The following is a 19,195-nucleotide window of genomic DNA, read 5'->3' as shown; positions in this document are numbered from 1 at the left end:
ACAAGCAATAGACTTAATAGAACCAAGAGAGAGAATCTGAGCAGCAGTAAATTTAACTGTACATTCTTCATATTCTTTGGTGTTTTTTATTTGTTTTCTTATTCTCACTAATGCTTAGGATTTTCATATCATTGGTTAGCTGTGACAATTTCATCTACTGGAATGGTCTATTAGGAGCATCCATCTTCAAACTGCACAGGACTTTTCTTATTGCTCATTTTCCTCAGACCTTCTTAAGTTTTGTGGGTTGCGATTATCCTTCCTGGCTGGTATTCATGCCTTTTTTTTTTTCCATCTTGTTTTGCTTTGCATTTGTGAGACTGTGGCCTCTGCGTTTACTCTCTTCATCTCTGATTATTTTCTAGATCTGTCCTTCATTTTTTTTTCCAAAATCATGTTATGACTCAAAGCTCTCTTTCCCCTTAGAGATGAGTACTGGATGTTGTCCATTCATATTGTACCTCTATGAAGACAAAATCCAGCTTCATCTGCTAACTCCAGTTTAGGATTAAGAAAATCATTTTATAATGACTGGCCATGAAAGAACTTCATCAGGATGCAATGTCTGATGCAATATCTCAAAGGACAACAACAGGGAAATATACAAGTAGAACTAAAGCATTCTAGGTGGGGGTTTGGGGGGTGGAAGGGAGAGAACAGACAGTACAGGCAGCCACAGGTCTGGCTTGAGACAGTGAAAGCAGAAATGGGCTGAGATAGGGTTAAAAGAGTGGCTAAAAAGAAGAGGCTGGGCCCTGGAGACCCTAGTGAGAAGTTTTGGTCTATTTGAAAGGCAATAAACCACCACAGCAGTATATGAGATCAAAATCAACCCATAAACTTGCAAAGTGTATAGCAGTATCCACATCTTGATGGTGTGGTTAAATATATTTGTTGCATGATGGTGACTAACAACTTTTTCTCCGTCTTCAATAGCCATCACACATTCAGTAACTGCACAGATGTGAATAGTTCAGGGAAACAAATCATATCCAGCCAAAAATGCTTCCTAGTACATTTTCTTTCATAGAAGAGGAAAGGATTAAGTTCCTTCAAAAATCAGTGTCTTCTAGACATGATAGGATCGTTGCTCTTGCAGTTGCTGTAGCTGTCCTCACAAGACTTTATAAGACCTGCACAGCCAACACCCCAGCATGGAAATAGAGGGGCTCATGAGCCCCTATTCCTAGCTGAGGAGATATGGACAGTTCATGGCTAGGAGAGGTAGTCACATTTTTTGTTTATTTGTTTGTTTTGTTGGTTGGTTGGGTTTTTTTTTTTTTTCAAGACAAGGTTTTTCTATAGAGCCTTGGCTGTCTTAGAACTCACTATGTTGACATGGCTAGGCTGGTCTTGAACTCATAGATATCTGGCTGCCTTCCAAGTGTTGGGATTAAAGGTGTTCACTACCACTGACTGGCTCGAAGACTCAGTTTTCTTAAAGGTGCAACTTTTAGCTCAACCACACTCCAGTGGCTAGCCCTACATGCACATATAAGTGGGCAGCATATGCTGGACTCAGTGTGTTATTAAAAATAGGAGGATGAAGTTGGAAGGTGGTGTTTGAGGATGAATCTTGGATGAGTAAGGAGGGAAGTATGGGTTGAATATGATCAGAATACATTGTATGTATGATATTTTAAAAAATTCATAAGGCAGTATTAATTTCCATTAGTATTCAAAATTTTCTTTATGCTTTTTTTGTAGAATGTTTTAACATTATGCATTTTTCTGAATATAGACTCATCTCTTCTTGGTATTTAACATCCTCTTGATTTCCAATAGCATCACAAGTGTGTCATATGGTAGGTCTTTCCAATAAATGAAGGCATGAAAGTTTTAGCAATGTTCAGTAGAGCATACATACCCTCTAACTGTAAGCCAGAAAGCAGCCTTCAGAGGACAGGGGATAAAAGCATGCACAGCCTTTGGCTTTTATCATACTAGTGCCAAGAATGCTTCCATCCAAAGCATCACTCCACACTTCCACGAGGCTATTTTCAGTGTTCACCTGTTTACAAACAAGGCCAGCTGACTTAAATATAATCTATTTCTCATGTATAAAGTATAATTGGGTTCTACTTTCCAGGGGATGAATATAGCAAACTTTCTCTTGCCTTACTATTAGATGAGCATAAATAGTCAGTGATTAATGTTATAATCAATCATACTCTCAGACTAGGTGATTGAATACATGAAGAAAGCCAAAGGCTAAATTTAAATAGATAGAAATAACCTGTATCAACCAATGGGCCATTGAAATAAACTGATGATTCTCAAAAGTGGACTACAAATGACCATTAGATATGTTTCCAGCAGCTGTAGATATCAGGGAAATAAAATACCAAAAACTACATTGAGATGCCATCTCAGCCCAGTCAGAATGGTTATCACTGCAAACAAGTAACAACAAATGCTCATGAGGATGTGAGCAAATGGAACACTTCTACGTGGCAGCTACAGATGCGATTTTGTCTAGCCACTGTGGAAAAAAAAACTAAAAATAGACTTATCATCTGAATTTCTACTGGTACAAAGGACCCTGTCTCAGCAGACCACAGAGATCCCTGCACATTCATGGTTATTATAGCACTATCCACAGAGCCAAGCTACGGAATCAGCCTAAGTATGGCTCAACAATGAATGGATAAAGAAAATATAAGGACTGGTAGCCTGGGCCAACCTTTGTACTTAGACACCGTAGCCATTGTCTCTTTACTTAAGGAAGCTACAGAGCTTCATGGTGTCGTGTGCACTTCTGTAATAAGACTGAGCATCCTTACAAACATAGGGAATAAGGACAGGAGCTCAGTAATGTTATTATGATGCACCTTCCTAAATACAGTTGGTGTCAAGGAATTGCTTAGGAAAATGCTCTATTGTCCATCTCACAGTTCATTGCTAGATAGAGGAACACTGGACTGTTTTAGGCAAAAACCACACAGCTGGTATACTTGGTGGGCTGACATGTGATGGTTGGTTATTGCCAGAAGCCACAAGTTTCTGTCTTCTGTTAATGTTTTAGTTCCAGGAAAGTTCTTTCTAATAAGAATAAGATTCTTTCTTCCCAAGTGTAAGAGTTAGTTATAATATACTTACAAGGATGTCTTTATAATTTGAAGCATTAGAATACATTAGGCTTTGGGAAATGATGTTTTTAAAAAAACAAAATAAAATTTAAAGGTATATTAATGTAATCAAGGTTCCCAGTCATTGTCTTTATTTTTTTCTTTTTTATATAATCATGGAAAATGTGATGGGCCTTGATTAGCTCTGCTAGTCAGGGATGGTTCACAGTGAAGGCATTGGCCAGCAGTTAAATTTTTAATGGTGTTTGACTCTGCTGACCATTATACATCATAGTATCTTATTTCATACGGCAAGGTACAGATTTATTTGAGGGGACATGCTCAAAATATAATATATACTTTGGTACAATCCTGTTTTGGGACATATGGGACATTGAGCCCATATCATGCATCTGAGAGAACCACTCTACCACTTATCTCCAGCCATAGCATTTTGAAAGATTAAAAAAAAAAAAAAGGTATGAGTATAGTTATCCATGTAGCTACATACTATGCATTGAAAAAAATTGAGGGTCCCTACCTTTTCCATAGAAAGAAATAAAGCAAAGCTAAAAGCAAACCGAACTTCTGACTACCCAATGTACCAGTTACTATAGGTTGTTTCTGGAATTCATTGCTCTTCACAAGGATGAAAGTGGTTCCATCTGTGCTTTCATCAACCTCCTAAGTCAATGAGAGAGGCCAACAGCAAACACTCTCATCAGTTGAAACCTTAGAAGTTGAGTTAGTTGCCAGGAAGAAAGCATGGAGGATTCCATTACAGAAAACAGAGACCATCAACCCACTGTGGCCCCAGAAAGCCAGTCTTGACAAGGTGAGAACTGGAAGGAAGCTAGTTTCCAAAGGAGTCATAGCAATCTTCAGGTTGCTGAACACCATGCTTATGCCCACGACTTGAGTGAGCCCAGAAAAGAGAAAGCACTGAGTTCGTAGAGAATGGATAGCTGCCAGTAAATGGATCACACATCTTTGACAGAGCTAGGGTCAATTGCAGAACAACAAGCCCCCGTATTTTCCTATTTGGAAATGAGCATGATGCAAATCAAGAGAGTGGGGTGTAATGTTTTGGTGATGCCTCATGTCAACAGTTCTGGTAATATGAAAAAGTAAACCCAAATTACATAATTGCACAACTCCTAATGAGTTTTTATAAATAGCAGGCAGAAGTTCCTGTACAGGCTCATTAGAGTTTTCAGAGCTGATTGTGGCATGTGAACCATTCTGGATTATCTTGGCACATGCACAACCTTCTATTAGCCGTGACAATTTTGAGCTTCCTGATTTTAAACTATTTGCTGTGAAGGGTTGTTTTCATTCAGCCATATTAACATTAGTCCTGGATTATTAGAATCTGGCAAACTTTAGAAAATTTTTAACAAATTTGTCACTTTGAGATTTGATGTAATAATCAACTTTTTTTTTTCCTCACAAAATTCATCCAGGAAAGTCAATGGCTGTTTACAGCCTAAGAACATTTTCTTTTAAAATGAATATTTGGATTGATTTTAAAGTGAGGAATCATACAGTTTAGCTTCCAGAGATTTGGGATATATAAATCTTAAACAACTTAAATTGAAAATTAGATCCGTGTGTTTAAAGGGGCAGACATTTAAGAAAACCCCATCTCACTCTTAGCCTTTCTCCCTTGGAGCAACTACTTTTCTAGACCTAAAAAATAACTCCAGACATGGCCAATACATATAGAGCCCATGTTCACTATATATGTTCAAAGCACACACACATTTGAATTTGCCTTTCTATACCAGGAAGAGGTCATTTCATAGGCTATTCTAAATCTAAGTTGTCTTATTTAACTAAGCAACAGCAAACACACAGGAATTTGTTTATTTATTTATTTATTTACTTAATTAAAAATTAAAATTTGAGACAGAGTTCTAGGATAGCTTAGGCTATCCTGTATATAAGGCTTCAGAGTTCTAGGATAACTTAGGCTATCCTGTATACAAGGTTTATCTTTGATATCCTCATCCTCCTGCCTCTACCTCCTAAGAGCTGCAGTTACAAATAAAATCACAACACTTACTTTTTCTTTTTAAAAAAGCTATACAATTTAAAATTGTATGGCCACATTATACATGTATATTATATATATTTATATGTATGTTTGTATATATATAGCCTCAGCTTTCATATATATGTGAAAAGTGTGTGTGTGTGTGTGTGTGTGAGTGTGTATGTGAGTGTGTGTGTGTGTGTGTGTGTGTGTGTATGTATGAGGCTGAGGTTATTTTGAAATTTTTTTTTACTCTTTCCTGCATTTCCTTTCAACCAGTACTTAAGAGTTTCTATGATATGTAGACACCAGGCAACAAAACTGACTCTGTAACTCTTGTAGAACTTGTATATTTGCCAAGAAACGAAAAGAAATACTGATCATCAACTTAAAATCCGATTGAAACACACTTAGCAGATGTGTGCAAGACAGCTGGGTTGTATCTGTGGAAGCTCTTTTCTGGAAAGGGCTCAGTAAGGGATGCAGCCCCACCCTCAATGTGGGCAGTACCACCCTAGCCACTGGAGACTGGGGAGATAGCATTCTCTCTGTTTCCCAATTTTCATGCTGTTCTTCTTTGTCATATTCTCCTGCCATCATGACAGAAACCTCTGAAATCCTGAGCTCAAATAAATTTTTTGCTGCTTTTACCTTAGTCTAGGAATTCCATCTCTGCAACAGAAAGTCCAATATGCAAGTACACATGTAACTTCATGTCCATATCCTTCACAATCAATGTTATGAAGAAAAAAGTGAAGCAGAGGCAGAGGATGATGTCTGTGGCTCTGCTTGTGTTGCAGGGACTCCTCCAAAAGATGGGAGAAGGAAACAGAGAAGTGAATAAGCATAAGGGGAAGCCCCTGTGGAGGAAAGAGACCCAGCAGGTGTAGTGAGGCCTTGGGGAGGGAGTTCGCTTGACATGTGTAAAGGGTATTTTCTGGATCATTGAAGGCCAATGAGAAATTGAAAACAAGTATGGATTCATGTTGCTAAGAGCTCACACAATCTGTAGTCAGACCTCAGCTATGATATCATTGCACTGTAAACCAACACTGCAGAAGCAAGATGTCAGGATGAGATGACCATATTGCTCTAGCTGGGCTGTCACAGATGAGAATGGAGCCTTGGAGTCAAGTCTGTGACTACTGATATCTTCTGGGGAGATACAATCATGTCTAGACCTGTAAAGATATAGAAGGGATGGGCAGGGCACTCTTCCAGTGTGATGACTATTGGGCAAGTACAGCTAACAGACACCTCTGATGCCAGGGGCAGGGCATGGGAGAGCTCAGGTGTCCAACAGCAGGTAAAGGTTCTAGCAAAACATCAAGGGAAATGAGAAAGCCATTTACTGTTGGAAAAGAGTGAGGAAGCAGGTTCAAGGGCAGGAGAACATGGGGCAAGTAGTTACATAAATGTTAAAATGAGCATAGACTCTAAAATGCTAGTCACAGAAGTACGTGGAAAAAGCTCTGGAATGTAAGAGATGAGTGCGTACATACAAACAGGTAAGTTTCTACCACATAAATATTAAGTAATAAGAGCAGATAATTTGCATGTAAGTATAAAATACTCTCTTCTAATGAGCCAGAAGATAATTCAGTATCATTATGAACATTAATGCTCACCATTCTAGAGGGTAGAAGTGTGAGATGCCACTGAAGTTGCTTTAGACAGAAAGGTATTGGTGATGCACATGTGCACATTCATACTAATCATTATAGACATAGGAATGTGTCTATTCCTGACAATTGCTGGAAGCTTAACAGGCTTAAAGCCATTTTGTCATGAAAGAAATAAGGGACCCAAGGGATGCAGGGATATTCTCAAGAACCCCTATGTAGGATTTATTTAAGTTAGAGTCTCAGCCCATCTTTTCTTTGTATTACATGGGGAGTGAGGCAAAGACCCTGCTGTCCCTTAATGCAAAACAAGGCACTTAGAATTACCACAGAGGTCTGTGGTGTGCATTTACATGTCCCTAATCACTGCCATGCCCTGCCAAGTCCAAGTTTTTCTTCAGGTCAGCTCCTCCTGTTGCACTACATCAATGAACAAACCAAAAGACCCCCTCCCTGGTCTCATGGCAGGTAAGAAGTAGCGATAGAGGAGACTGATATCCAACATAAGAACACAAGTATGTTTTATTTATGACAGGGGATGAATGCCTTGTAGGAATGATCAAGGGACAGCATGGCCTCATGAATGCTGTATTTGAGCAAGGATTTTAAAGACTCAAGAACTGATGGAGATTTGGTTTTATAAAGAATTCAGACTTCATCTAAATGTGGTACTTGATGTTTCAAGTTGAGGATCAGAGATGAATGTGTTGAGGACAGTCTTGAACAGAAGTCATCAAAATCCTGACTGAAGGCTTAATTCGGTCATCTGTATAAGCAAAGGAAGCTATGTCCATCTATCATGGCTACTGTCTGGGGATCCATTCAGCTCACCAGGCACCCTTCACTGCACAGGGCCAGAGCTGCCCAAATCCCCATGGATGCTTCTGACAAAAGCCAGATGAGGACACTCATGGCTAAGCTCCCACAGCTTTTTCTGAAGCTTAAGGGCAGGGCTGCAGCATAATATAATGATGCTTGAGACCCAAAGCTTGAAGAGTTTGTGGGCAACATAGAACCCCATTCTTCCCTAACAGGTGAGAAACGTAGGTTTCAGAAGTTATAGGTACTTAAGGTCACAGGTTTATTATTTATTATTGCCTAATAAAAGTCTGCTAAATAGAGAAAATGTAAGTTTCCCAGAAATTCCCAGCCTTGGTACTTCCCATGTGAACACTTGTTTCATTCATTTCCCTGCCCTGAAGCATGGCATACACACTTTCTAATACTCAAGGATGCACCATGAGAAAACCTCCAGCTTTTTTATGTAAAACATGGATAAATTACTATCGCATAGTATAAGTCCTAAACTTTTCATTTACTTGGTTTTAGTTTTTAAATTTTTATTTATTTTTCTCTTATATAAATTCAACTGCAGCTTCCCCTCCCTCTACTCCTCCAAGTCTCCCCTCCACTCTAGAAAAGAGCATACCTCCCAGGGATCTCAACCAATCACAGCACAAGATACAGTAGGACTAAGTACAAACCCTCACACCAAGGTTACACAAGGCAGGAGGAGGAAAGGGGTCCCAAGAACAGGCAAAAGAGTTAGAGATACTGCTCGCTGCCTTCCACTGTCAGACGTTTCCCTGAAACACCAAGCCTCCCCATCAAACACCAAGCCAACAACCATTACATATATGCAGAAGATCTAACACAGATCCACACAGGCTCTGTGCTTGCCATTTCAGTTTGTATGTGCTCGTATTAGCCCTGCTTAGTTGACTTAGAGGGCCATGTGCTCTTGGTGTCTCTTGGTATTATTGACTGTAGCCCAGACTGAATTCAAATTCATGGCAATCCTCTTGTCTTCCAACACCACACCTGGCTTTAAATGTTTTGCTGAACTTATTTAACTGTTACAGCCTATGATTATTAGTATCTGAGTTAGACATGCAAGACAACTGAGAAATTGGGAGATTTAGTAATTTTCCCCAATTCACTCAGTCTGCAAACCCTGGCTAAAAACCCTATTCTCATTTTGTTGTTAAAATGCTCTCAGATATAGGCAAATAGTCATGTAGGCCAGTATGATTGCTAATTAAGAATTTAATTTAAAATCATCTTTGTCAGAATTTTTAAACATAAATATTATTAAGTTTGTCAAAAATAATATTTGATTAAGTGCCATATCTAATTCAGTCAGGGTATGTGTTACTCTAAGAATAGGAATTTTTCTCATGGGAAGCAAAGCCTCTCAAAGCCATAAATTTTTATAGCATCATGAAAAACAGCTCCAGCAAATGGATGCATCCTTCTATAGTGATTTGGTGGTTCCATAAAATTACCATTGATTCAGTGGATTCTCCCTTGACAATTGGGTGGCAAAGATCTTCAGCTATTACCTGTGATTCTGGATGCTGGAAATGAAATCTGTAGTCTAAAAGGAGATGTTTATCTCATTTTCTATCATTTTACTTTATATAAAAATTCGAACTTTACAGGTACAAGCATGACAATAAAGTTATAAGATAGAGCAGGAGAGATGTCTCAGTGGCCAAGAGCACCTGCTGCTTGCAGCTCTACCAGATGACCCAGGCTCTATTCCTAGCACAATTCCACACCAGGATCTGATAACTTCTTCTGGTCTCTGTGTATACCTGCATTGATGGTGGTATACAGACATTCATATATACATAAAATAAATAAAAACTTTTAAAAACATATGCCTTTTGTTAAACATTCTTTGCCCATGCTATGAGTTGGAGGAGTACATACAGAAATGCATTTATGTCTATCAAAATATAATTTGCACGCACTGAATATATGCAGATAGTAACTAGAGAACTCAATGGATTTTAGACATCTGTGCTGTGCTTATTTGTAAATAAGACAGGACATTATTTATCACTCTCTAGATTCTTCTCATGTACTTTTTTTTAAAAAAGATTTATTTTCTTTAAATTATGTGTGTTTCCATGTATATCTATGTTGGGCTATATACATGTGAGTACAGATATCCACAGAAGCCAGAAGAGGGCACTGGATCATCTGAACCTGGAATTTCAGGTGTTTATGAGCCACTCAACATGAGTGTTGGCAACCAATGTTTGGTCCTCTGCAAAAAAAAAAAAAAAAAAAAAAAAAAAAAACAGTGCATATCCTTAACTACTGAGCCTTTTCTCCAGCCCTTCATGCCTTTTGTAAAACAACCCCTACCCCTATGTACAGTGATTTTGGTCTCTCCCATATTTACAACTTTTTAATTGCAGTTGCCATTCATGTGATTGTTTGAACATCTCACTGTGAGACTTGTATTCCTGGCCACTACCATAGCTTGTGTACTTCTCTTTAATAAGATACTCAACCTATCTCAGTGGTGTTCTTGTGAAGAATTAAGCCACAATTTCACAATTCCATTCAATAAATCCCACTTCAAGAGAACTGAGAAAGGATTCTTTGAGTCACTGTGTCCTAGAGTTCTATTGAGAAACTCTCCTGAGGCAAACCGAATTGAGCCATGTAAATGCTTACTCATTGGTAGCACAAATGGGTGAAGGAGCAGTGTTCCTCTCAAAGGAAGAAGAGCTACCCAGAACCCATCTACCATGGTGCCATGGCAAGAGAGACCACAGATATACATCTTTGGTTTTAATGGGTCACCTAGACACTCAGATCTTCATGAGTTATGTTAGGATGTAGCTAAGTAATGAATTGGAAAAAAAGAAAAGAAAAAATAAATAATATGATCATGGCTATACACAGCCATAAACCCAGCACTTGGGAGCCTATGCAGGCATCAGAAATTTAAGGCTAACCTGGTTTACAGAGTGACAACCCAGTCTCAACAAAGCAAAGCAAAGCAAAATCACTTTGTGAGTGAAAATGAATTCATAGGAGAGCACATGGATGAAATGAAATCCATTGTTCATTTGATGTCTTCTATTTGGATCCTCAGTGTGTAATATATTGTAGGCAGCTTTCTCATATAGTGAAGCAACCATCCTTTCTAAAGTACATAGTCCATGTTGGGACCGATGTTTGTCATGGCACAGTCAAAGTTACACTGTCCAGACTCACCCCTTCCCTGCACCTTGCCTGCTAGAGCAAAGCAAATGTTTATTGAACAGGTACTTGACAAGAGAGGAATCACAGAGGAAATGTAATGGCGACACTGAATAAAACAATAAAGGGAAAGAGCCAGAAAGATCTTAACGAAAGAGAAGGGAGAAGACAGCCACATGGCCACATTGGAATAGAAGAACAGTGCAGCTCAGCTCCCAGATAAGCAACTTTCAGCAGTCTTCTTTCATGAACTATAGCATGTACAGGCCACAACCTCAGTCAAAGTTACTACAGCGGGACAGTAAGGAGCTGCTTGAAGAACGTAGCTCACCCTGGTTCTTATTAACTCAGAGCTCGGTGAAAGCCAAAATTAGTGGCTGACCACTTCAACCTTGGCAAGTAGTGGCAGGGCCTCCAGGCATTCAAAACACATCTTGTGGAAGACAGGACATTCACAAGTGAGTCTGATCCTATCAGAGGAATTGGAAATGTGTTTTGTTCAGAGAGGGACTCTCTCTCTCTGATCCCTGGCAGTATTGTCTTTATCAGGGAATTGTGCTTGCTTTAATAGGCACCATTGCTTTAGTGGTTAAAATGAGAAGAATAAAGCATCTGTATCCACAGCCACCTACACATACCCCGCATCACAACCATCAGCAAAAAGCTGCTACCAGTCCAATCTCACAGGATTTATACAGGAAGTGAACCATGGTGACACGGTCCTCTGTGAGTTCTGCAGGCCCAGCTGAGAGTCAGGTCAGGGGCCAGAGCTTACAAGTTTTCCTTTAGAGGAGGTGGCTCACATTTGGCAGCAGGAATCTGAAGCAATAATGAAGACAGTCACCTTGCCAAGTGGCAGCAAAGGTGAAGTAACAGGGACAGAGCGACACAGAAGAAATGCACACCGAAGGGAAGCTGAGCAACTCAGCACACAGGCTTCTCTCTCGGCCTGATTGTCTTTATCATGATCTGGTTACTTAGTTCCTTTTCAGTTTACTTGATGCCATAATAGTGAATGCTAAGCAAACATATGCCTAAATTTGAGAATGTTCACTATGCAGAGGGCTTCACCTTATGTGTATTCGCAACACATCATACAGCAGACATTATCTTAGTTCATTTAAAGACTAGGACTTGGGGCCCAAGCTGATAGTGAAAGCTGGCTAAGGTTGCAGAGTTGGGATCCTAATAGAGCCTGAATCCAATTCTCAGCTTTACACCTCTTTTGCTATGACATGGTCATTTCATCTTTTTTTATTTGCCATACTCCCTTCTCCCTGGCATCCACTCCCTTTCTTGCTTAGATGATGAGTAAAGTTCACAAAGATAGTTTTTCTTTTGTCAAATAGAGGTTAATTCGTGTATTACAGGGGGAAGATAAAGACAACAGCATGGGTAAGAATGATGGAAAGATGGGATAAAATATTTCAAGAGGTTCAAACTCAGGAAAGAGGATGAAGAGATACTTTTGAAGGGGGAGTAGCTCCCTTGAGATTGTAGAAATGATAGGTTTTGAGAAGCTGCAAAGAATCTTTAAAGCCTTCTCTCTTGAGAGAGAAGCCCTTTAATCCTGAGATCCAGAAAAGTGTGGAGCCAAGACCTTCTAGAGATTTCTACCAGCAATGTTTATTCTGTTTTCAAAGCCCATGTCAATATCAACCGCCACCATCACCATCGTATCTAGCTTCAGAGGCCACGAGGAAGACAACGAGCTCCACCGTGCACAGAAGCATATTGGGCTCGCTTTGATCATGCATGAGAGAAAAAAAGAACAGCCCCAAACCTGCCTCATGGTAGAGCAAGGGAAGCTGTCACTCAAGATGTTGTGTCACATCTTTCTGGCATTTGCTATCAATGCTAGACTAGGATTTCTGCAGTAGGCAAAAGTCAAAATGGTATTTCACAAGCCCCAATCCTGACCTGTAGTTTGACTTGGATTGGACAAAACCTGAGGGTAAGACATTTTTAGAACTGAGAATTCTCCAACTTTCACTTCAGATTTGGTAGGTTTTGAGAACTATGGGCATTGGTGTCTTCTGGGGTGTCTTCTCTTATTTAGACCCCAGTATAATGTTTTTTTTTTCTGTCTAATATGACTTCTAAAGTGTAGCTAGGCATCATTACTGAGCAAGAACACTTAAATCACACTCATAACCCAGACTTGGTGTCAGGAACCCAGAAACACTGCCTCTATGCTAGATTGCCTGTGCTTCTTAAGCAAGCAATCCTCTCTCTTGTCTTAGAACTTGTGTCTTTTTAACAAAAGAAATAATTACTTCAAATATATTTGGTTCTTCTTCTTCTTTTTAATGACAAAAACTGTGGTCAAAGATACTCTGAAACTTATAGAGGAGAAAGTGGGGAAAAGCCTCGAAGATATGGGCAAAGGGGAAAAATTCCTGAACAGAACATCAATGGCTTGTGCTATAAGATCAAGAATGGACAAATGGGACCTCATAGAATTGCAAAGCTTCTGCAAGGCAAAAGACACCGTCAATAAGACAAAAAGACCACCAACAGATTGGGAAAGGATTTTTACCAATCCTAAATCCGATAGGGAACTAATGTCCAATATATACAAAGAACTCAAGAAGCTGGTCTCCAGAAAATCAAAAAATGTGGCACAGAACTAAACAAAGAATTCTCAACTGATGAATACCAAATGGCTGAGAAGCACCTGAAAAAATGTTCAACATTCTTAATCATCAGGGAAATGCAAATCAAAACAACCCTGAGATTCCACCTCACACCAGTCAGAATGGCTAAGATCAAAAATTCAGGTGACAGCAGATGCTGGCAAAGATGTGGTGAAAGAGAAACACTCCTCCATGGCTGGTGGGATTGCAAGCTTGCACAACCACTCTGGAAATCAGTCTAGTGGTTCCTCAGAAAATTGGACATAGTACTACCTGATGATCCAGCAATACCTCTCCTGGGCATATATCCAAAAGATGTTCCAACCGGTAAGAAGGACAAATGCTCCACTATGTTCATAGCAGCCTTATTTATAATAGCCAGAAGCTGGAAAGAACCCAGATGTCCCTCAACAGAGGAATGGATACAGAAAATGTGGTACATTTACACAATGGAGTACTACTCAGCTATTAAAAACAATGAATTTATGAAATTTTTAGGCAAATGGATATAACTAGAAAAATATTATCCTGTGTGAGGTAACACAATTACAAAAGAAAACACATGGTATGCACTCACTGGTAAGTGGATATTAGCCCAGAAACTTAGAATACCCAAGATACAATTTGCAAAACACAACTCAAGAGGAAGGAAGATCAAAGTGTGTATATTTCATTCCTCCTTAGAATGGGGAACAAAATACCCCATTGGTATTTTGGAATACTCTGGAAGGAGTTACAGAGACAAAGTTTGGAGCTGAGATGGAAGGAAGGACCATGCAGAGACTGCCCCATCCAGGGATCCATACTATAATCAACCACCAAATGCAGACACTGTTGTATATGCCAGCAAGATTTTGCTGACATGACCCTGATATAGCTGTCTCTTGTGAGGCTATGCCAGTGCCTGGTAAATATAGAAGTGGATGCTCACAGTCATCTATTGGATGGAACATTGGGCTCCCAATGGAGGAGCTAGAGAAGGTACCCAAGGAGCTGAAGGGGTCTTTAACCCTATAGGAGAACAGCAATATGAACTAACCAGTACCTCCTGAGTTCCTGTCTCTAGCTGCATATGTAGCAGAAGATGGCCTAATCAGCCATCATTGGGAGGAGAGGCCTTTGGTCTTGCAAAGATTATATGTCCTAATACAGGTGGGTTGGGGAGCAGGGTGGGGGGAGGGTATAAGGGACTTTTGGTATAACATTTGAATTGTAAATGAAGAAAATATCTAATAAAAAAATTGTTAAAAAAAAAAAAGAAATGTGGCCAATACTATCTATGACCCATATCACAGACTCTCCCTATTTTCAGGTGCTAACAATACTCTGATTCATATCGCTAGTCAAAAAACCTTTAGGTTGACTTATGATTTCTAGTGCAGTCTTGGAGAGTGAAAGGCTGGCCAAAGACAGTCCTTGCAGTGTTACTCCATGGGGTCAGTGCCTGATCAATAAGCTTTGAATGCAGTTCTGCAAATATGCTTTGAGGCACCAGAGTAAGACTATAATGAGGTTATTCCTTCCCGATTAAAGGAGTCTGGAGGTCAAATAATTTCCCTTCATCTTCTGTTAGTACTTGTCTGGCTTGTGGACAACACATAGAGATAAAAAGAGGATATAAAGTCTACGTGGAAGTAGGGGAAGCAGTGCTCCTTGCTCCAGGGCTCCCTTGGTTCATAAGTCTGATCTACAACTGTATGTATGAAAACAATCCCTTTAAGGCTTAGATTATGACAAGCAGGGTTTGAAGGACTGATGGCTAAATGCAGCCTTCACTGACACAGCTCTCAAACTTTCTTTTCTAATGAAATTTCCTGGAAAATCCCAACATATATTATAAAATAATGCACGGAGGCTGCATCAGAAGTGAGTAGTCCAAAGCCATTGCTTTTCAGTTGGCTGCAGGTTTTATAAAGCCAGACTTGTCAGGAACAGCATTTGTCAGGAATGTCTTCTGTTGGCAAACATATAATTCCCTGGATGTGGGCCCTTGGATTCTGAAGCTTAGATTAGTAAAGATCCCATTGGAACTCCTTCTCTTAGTTCAAAAATCTCTAGGTCTCAGTCTGTGAGTTATACTTGCCTATGCACTCCCTCTTTGAGTGATAAAACCCCATTTTCTGGGGCTCCAACAGCAGATTGACTAATGTCATGGCAGTTCTTGGCTTTTATAGTGTTATTAGATAATTTGTATAATAAATCTATCAACTATCTGTCTGTCATCCATCACCTACCTATCCATCATTGGATCTGTCACCAATTAGCTATCAATTCTAACTATGTATCTCCTTAACTATTCCTTCTATATATCTATCATCTATCTTTTCTTCCATCTACTTAACATCTCTCTCCAAATCTCTGTCTCTGTAACTAGCTACCAATCTATTTATCTATTATCTCTCTGCCCTCCCTCTTGTCTGTCTGTTGATTATCTCTCTATGTATTCTTTCTTCTTATCTAGCCTATCTATTCATCTTCTATTTATTTTATCATTATCATGAATTTAGTCTACCAATCATTTGTCTCCTTTATCTCTGTGTCTTTCTGGAGATATATATATATATATATATATATATATATATATTATCACTTCTATCTTCTAATCTAATTTCTATTCTTTCTCTCTCCACATCACACTTTGTGTCTTTGTCTCTGTCACCTGTCTTCTAGCTACCCTTTATATCTCTGTATCTATCACAATCTTCTCTCAGTCCTATATATCTGAAGAAAAAATAATAAGAACATTCAGTTTCACTCTAAAAAAGCTCATATAGCATGATCTTCTTTTTCAAAACTTTGTTTTAATAAAGTAGGTCTAGCAGAGCCTGGAATAGCTTCATTCCAGTAGTGACTTGTTCATGTCCACCTGGTCCCTTCACTCAATGTTCCTGCAGGAATAGCTCTGCAAGGAATACAGGCTAAAATAAGGCCCCAGGAGCCTGTTCTCTCCTGCTTCAGAAATCTGAGCCCTCTGGGTAATGCTATTCTTACAAAATGGGCTTTCTGATTACTTCCAGAAGGCATTGCAGGGTAGGCTGACCATAATGTTTCTCCTTGTGAGGAAGGTAAAACAGCCTCCTGCACTGGGGCTGTGAGTTACCTTCATGTGAAGGCCGGCAGAGCAGTGTCTGGTAGATTCTATTAAGTGTGCTAATTTCCTGGGCAGAGATCTCCCTCTGTGCCCCATGTTAATTTTGTCCAGCTCTGTCCTTACTGGATCCACCTCTGTATCAGATTTCTTTTTCTCTGCCTCTGTTTTCCCCGGATCCCTCCTTTCAAATTACAAGAGAGTTTGAGATTCTCTCTTGAAAAGAGAAACTACAGTTTCTTCCCAGTTTGGGCACTGCTCCGCACGAGCACAATCTTGCAACCCAGAGTTGCTATGTCACGCCTCTTTCTGCAGAAAGCTTGACACGTACTAAATTTAGAGGGGGATGACATTCTAGATCACTCTGTCTCTATTACTGGCAGTGGGTGCCTGGCTATGGCTCAGTTTAGTTACTAATCTGCCCGGGCACCAGAAGAGAGAGCCGTGGTCCAGCTTGACTTCTAACTGCCCTCCCTCGCCTGTAGGGAGTCCTGGAATTCTTTAAGCTGCCCCACCCTGCCCCACCCTACCCAACTCTACCCCTCCTGAAACAAGGATGAAGTTTATAAGGAAAACATGTGTGAGCCACAGCTCAAGACTGAGAAAGCCAGCTGTCAGTCATAAAACCGATTCCATCCTCCAAAAACAAAACTATGAGCAGAGTACCAGCTGCTAATCTGAAGTCTATCCACAGCGTGGACTTCTGCTCACTCCTCTTAGGTCCAGGACTGGAGAAAGTGAGACATCTCAACCTCTACCCCTCTCCATTCAGTACTAACAATAGCCTCTTGGACCCGGACTTAAACCCACCCTGTCTTCTAAGAGAAGCACCCATAAGGTCTAGTGGGTCTGTGCTAATGACTTAGTATTCAAGGACTTTCCTCTGTTTTCCCTAGGCAGGCTCTTGCCCAAGTCTCCTCTGGACTTGTTATGGACTGATCACCAAGTTAGCCCTAAAACTGGATGGATGAGCTTTTAGTCCAAACTTGTCTGAGCTGAGCTGAGCTCTTAAAGACAGTAACACTGCATGGCTTGTCTTCTAAATACATACACAGAAAGGAGCAATGTAGTAGTCCCAGGAAGGCTATTATATGTATTACGATATAGTGTATATGTATTACAATACAGTGTACATATATGAGAAAGACCAAAAATTGAAGAGGAAAGGCAAGATTCTCCTCTGCTAAGAACTAGTCAACATTTTTAATGCACTGGTTTTAGGGGAAAATAAAACGGAGCAATCGATAGAACATTCACATTATTTGCCTCTATTTTTAACAATGATTTTTCAAAAATAAATGACTGCTTTCTGCTATTGCTCTATTATCTGTTATAAAATACAGAAACATTTACTAAACTACAGGTTATTTCTTCCACCAAGTAAAAGGCAGAATAACAATCCAGCATATTTCTACACCAATATATTACTGCTATTCAAACCTCACATAAGAAAGTCAAAGACACATTTGAAAATTAAACACCAGGAAGCCTTACACACATCTGTTCCTACCAAAAAAAGAAAAAAGAAAAGAAAAGTGTATTCCAAAATAAAAACTTCCAACTCTGATTCCCTCCAAAAGCAGAGAACGGTTTCCTGCTTGGAACACCCCCTTTAAAAATTCCTGAAGCATTCAAAACCGGAATGTCTTCATGGGAGATTATCTTTGCAGTCAATCAAGTGTCCCGTGAAGCAGAAAGGGAAACTTCCAGACCGCTGAAACAGGGTGTCAACACAGGAATTCACATACTTTTCCTTCCCCAGTGCTGTTAGCTGTGCAGTGCTAACTTTCAAAAGTCCCTGGGTGCTGTTGAAACTCAGATCTTAAGGGCCCTTGGCAGGCAGACAAAGCTGAGAAGCACCCAGTCCCTCTGCCCAGGTGATGAGCTGAAATGTGTTCAATCACACGTACACACGCGGCCTCTCCCCACCCCTGAACCCCCCAGTGTTGGTGAACGAACAGCAGACAGGGCTCAGGAAGCTAGGCTGGTAAGGCAAGAGCTGCACAGTCCCCTACCTCTCTTGTCTGTTTCACAGAGTGGCGGATGAGAGTCCCCCGTGGTCCTGGGGAAAGCTGAGAGGCTCTGATGGAGGCGGCCACTCAGCCCGCCCCCGTGAGCAGGCCCTGCCTGCGCTCAGGAGCTGCCCCAGTCAGATTTTCCAGCCGCACAACTGCAGCCAAGTCCCTGCCCATGCCTGAAGAATTTCCTGAACAGCATTCCCGCTCTCTCACTGCCTGCTTTGAAACCCTACTCTGCCTCTACTTCGATCCGGTTTTGTCAAGCTGACTCCCAGCTACTGGGCTGTCTCCAGATATCAATGGGAAACACGTGTGTCAAACACAGCCTAGCTTTCTTGCAACAGCGCTCATGGCGTCTGTCGGCTGGGTTCACACTCACGGAAAGAAGGCTGCTTCTAGAAACTGGATTTCCCAGACATTCTCTACACAAACTTTGCTCTGGGTACTAGATGCAGTAGACATGTCATCCCTCTCTCCCCCGACCCCCAGTTCAACATTGTCTCTTTGTACCTTGCCTGTTCCACGTGTATTGTGGAATTCCCCCACTGCCTGGGGTAAGCCCCCTGTGTTTCCTCTTCCAGATCTTAATAACAAACCGACTGGAGAGAAGAGACATAAACTCTAACTCCATCTTCCTCTCTGGCCCTTCCTAAGTTTTTGCTTAAAATTTCAGGTGCCGGGGAAGCAATATTTTTAGCATTTCCAGTTCCGTCCTCCCAAGTTGTC

The 19,195-nt window shown here is 40.4% G+C and overlaps 1 protein-coding gene across 1 annotated transcript in view; it reads right to left on the bottom strand.

The window, feature by feature from the left end:
* Positions 1–18,755, bottom strand: part of Sgcd (sarcoglycan delta) — a 425,306-nt gene extending 406,551 nt beyond the window's left edge. The window contains exon 1 of the mRNA XM_021177343.3: positions 18,467–18,755. The gene's annotated coding sequence lies outside the window, so the exon portion shown is untranslated. The remainder of the gene's footprint in view (positions 1–18,466) is intronic.
* Between the last annotated feature and the right edge of the window lie 440 nt (positions 18,756–19,195).

This window comes from Mus caroli, unplaced genomic scaffold (genome assembly GCF_978045245.1).
Source record: "Mus caroli unplaced genomic scaffold, Mus_caroli_1 scaffold_13, whole genome shotgun sequence".
Classification (NCBI taxonomy): Eukaryota; Metazoa; Chordata; class Mammalia; order Rodentia; family Muridae; genus Mus; species Mus caroli.
Note: the sequence above shows the minus strand (reverse complement) of the source record. Positions and strands in the feature narration are given on the sequence as shown.